Genomic DNA, 3,745 nt, shown 5'->3' with positions numbered 1-3,745 from the left:
GTCTTGTTTTCAGATTAGCTTTGTTAAAATATATCCACTACCAAACGCTGAAGATCTGTTTGCCACTCTAGCTGGTGGGAAGGTTTTCAGTAAGCTGGACCTGGCATTCGCTTATCAGCAACTGAAGCTGGATCCGGAGTCAGAACAGTATCTGACCATCAATACACACAAGGGGCTATTCAGATTCAATCGCTTGGCCTATAGAATCTCGACAGCTCCAGCGATATTCCAATAAACAATGGATCAGATCTTGGACGGTATAGACCATGTTGTGTGCTTCATGGACGACATCCTCTTGTCAGCACCAACCATTGGAGAGCACCTTGTAGTGCTGGACAAAGTGATGTCAAGACTGGAGAAATACAGAGTGAGAATGAAACGCAGCAAGTGTGAGTTCCTCCAGGACTCAGTGGAGTATCTCGGATACAAGATTGATGCACAAGGCCTGCATCCAACCAACAGCAACGTGGAAGCAATCGTAAACGCACCAGCACCCACAAATATCTCAGAGCTGAGGTCATTTTTGGGGCTCCTGAACTATTACGGAAAGTTTGTGGCAAACTTGTCCACATTGTTGCATCCGCTTCACCAACTGCTGCAGGCCGATACAAAGTGGAATTGGTCCCCACAATGCGAAGAAGCATTCAAGACTTGCAAACAGCGTCTGCTAAAGAGCAAGTGGCTTGCCCACTATAACACAGAGATGAAGCTGAGACTCGCGTGTGATGCATCTCCATACGGAGTAGGAGCCGTCATCTCACATGTTCTACTGTCAGGTGAAGAACACCCTATTGCATTTGCATCACGGACTCTGTCACCAAGTCAGAAAAATTATGCTCAAATTGAGAAGAAAGCTCATGACAGACACTCAAAGACTGTCAGAGAATTCAAAGAGGAAGAGAGGGTGATGGTACGTGATTTCAGACACCCCAAGCTCCTGTGGAACTCAGGTGTGATCTTGCAACGCAGAGGACCTTTGACTTACCAAGTCCAAATTGGTCATCGCCAGGTCAACGTTCATGTGGATCATCTGCTACGGTCCAACGCCCCAGCAGAGACATGCTGAGAGAACAAGAACAATAACGACCCCCAGGACTATTCATTCTCCTGACTGTGGACGTACGGGAGAGACAGAGCCTGACCTTCCACCCGAACCTGGCCCACCACAGGAAGCCCAGGAGGAGCGGAGATATCCTATTCGACAGCGAAGGGCACCTCAAAAGCTTGACCTGTGAGTTGTGCTGGTTAAGGAGGTAACAGACAGTAAAACAAACATTTTAATATGTCCTAGATAAAAGGAAAGAAAAATGACATTACCTGGGTTAGTTATTAGGACACAAACTCCATCTTCGGGGCAGAATAATCCCCTGGATTTGTGCTGGGCTCTGAAAAGTCTGCTTCAACCCAGTAGTTGAAAAATGTTTAAGAATGCATTGTTCAGATATTGCATTAGTAGTTACCTAACATATTTATTTGGGGGAGGAGGGTAGTATCTGGGATCTACATCTGTTTATATTAGTTACTGTGCTGTTACTAAGCAGTAATGCATTACGGCAGTGTTACGTTACTACACCTAATAGGAAATGCACATGCGCACTGGGATGCCGGGAACGGTAGAGCACGAGGGTTTTTTGACTAAAGGAAAAACTAACTGTACTCCCGTCTCCTGCCTGGTCATTTCTCCACAACACAAATATTACACCCTACATGGCTACTGGCTATAGTCATGCTAGTAGTAACTAGCTAGTGGAAGTAAGTTAGACCGTGAACCTGATAAAAGATAAAGCTGCCCAGCCAGAGGTACCTGCTACAGCAAGGTGATATTTCGAAATTACTTTCTGTAGCTAACTTAGCTAGATCTTCTGTCTGGCTGATGCTGGTGCACATTGATGGAGTAGGCTACTAATTTACCGTAGTTACTGTAAATGGCTACCTATCTGGGCCTTTATAGAGCTATTTCTTACACATTCATTACAACAATATCCAGATAAGCTATAGTCAATGCTGATATTGTGCGTGGGTTCGGGAATGTGCCTGCAGGAGAAGGGCACCTGAGCAGACCATCATGAACTTCATCCAGTTAACGTTACATCAACCAATGCAGTAAGTTAAAAATCAGCCTTTTTATTGGTGTGGGTATATGTCACAAACCTTTCCTGTTTAATAAAAGGCAAATGCAGAAAAGGCATGTGTGTGAGGATACTACATGAATTGCTAGGACAATTGGCCTACTTTTCTGAATGTATACCTATCAACTTTCAGGGGGGCTGATAATCAATGATACAGATCCAGTCTGATATTACTTGATTATTGATTCCCGTCACATCCTCTCATTTACACAGTTCAGTCACTCAGCCCGATCCAAAAACGTTTTACACTACTTCTTCCTACAACACCCTGACGAGAAGCAAAAGGCCTGGCACCATGACTGTAAGTTTGCATATCTCTAACCCTGCTGTACCCTACCGTGCTGAGACAATCTGACTCTAGAATAATACTACACTATTTTTAAATTAAATGCTCAACAGTGGTTATTGATTCTCTCTGCCATCCTCACAGTTCACTCACTCAGATGGTGTATAGGCTAGTTGATGGCACCTACATGCCTGTTTGAAGGGACAACTGGACAGAACATATCAGAATGCTTGGACCTCAGCTGAGCGCCTTCTCTCCTTCCCAGTCTTTCAAGAAAAGCACCTTCTTTATACTTCCCGTTTGGCATGATGCTCTCAAGGTGTGTCTCTTTCCATGTTGTGTGGTATTACATATAGATTACTCATACATAGCTTGCCTGAATTGGTGTCTACTTCAGGCTATGTACTTGTTACCTTTACATAATTTAATGATCCCTCCACTGCCACATGCTCTTGCTCTTTCTCTCCAGGATACATTAGGGGAAGCTGCTTTGGTGTTGTCACCAGTCTCCAGTGGTGTAAAGCACTTAAGTAAAAATACTTTAAAGTACTACTTAAGTCGTTTTTGGGGTATCTGTACTTTACTATTTATATTTTTGACAACGTTTACTCCACTACATTCCTAAAGAAATTAATGTACTTTTTACTCCTTACATTTTGGATGATTAGCAGGACAGGAAAATTGTCTAATTCAAGCACTTATCAAGAGAACTTCCCTGGTCATCCCTACTGACTCTGATCTGTCAGACTCACTAAACACAAATGCTTTGTTTGTGAATTTAGTCTGAGTGTTGAACTGTGCCCCTGGCTATCCTTAATTTAAAAAACAATAAGAAAATTGTGTCTGGTGTCTGCTTGATGCCTCTGAACCTGCAGGTAGATACAGAAAAAAATATTGGCTCAACACTCACCAGCAAATCGGTGTTGGCAACTCGGTAGCATTGGAAATGACACCCTTCAAGTACTGAGCAAAAGTCCAAATGAATTAAATTCCCTTGTGAATGTTGCTTCGATGGATACTAAATATGACTGGTTGTGATCAACAGCACGAATGTAGTAGTGGAAATGTAATGACTTACAGCAGCAGTATGTTTTATGATCCAGCAGATAGCAGTAATCCACCTTCAATAACTGAGTAGCCCAAAGGAGAAGGGGCAGAGAGCAGAGTGCACAAGGGTTAGGCTTGAGATCCAACGGTGATAAATTCACACAAATGTGCCTATAATCCAAATCAAGCAGCTTGAGTGCCATTACTTGGGGTTGAAGTCATTAAACCCACACCCACATTTCAGAAACGTTTTACCTGCTGTGCTCTGCTCACTATACTCTCA

At 43.2% G+C, this 3,745-nt stretch overlaps 1 long non-coding RNA gene across 1 annotated transcript; it reads left to right on the top strand.

The window, feature by feature from the left end:
- Positions 1–1,480: 1,480 nt before the first annotated feature.
- Positions 1,481–2,728, top strand: LOC115106215 (uncharacterized). Its single transcript, XR_003860003.2, has 3 exons — positions 1,481–1,817; positions 2,041–2,103; positions 2,343–2,728. It is a non-coding gene; the product is annotated as an uncharacterized LOC115106215 (long non-coding RNA).
- The last annotated feature ends 1,017 nt before the right edge of the window (positions 2,729–3,745 follow it).

The sequence above is a fragment of the Oncorhynchus nerka genome, linkage group LG23 (assembly GCF_034236695.1).
Source record: "Oncorhynchus nerka isolate Pitt River linkage group LG23, Oner_Uvic_2.0, whole genome shotgun sequence".
NCBI classification, from domain to species: Eukaryota; Metazoa; Chordata; class Actinopteri; order Salmoniformes; family Salmonidae; genus Oncorhynchus; species Oncorhynchus nerka.
This window is presented reverse-complemented; position numbering and strand designations above follow the sequence as displayed.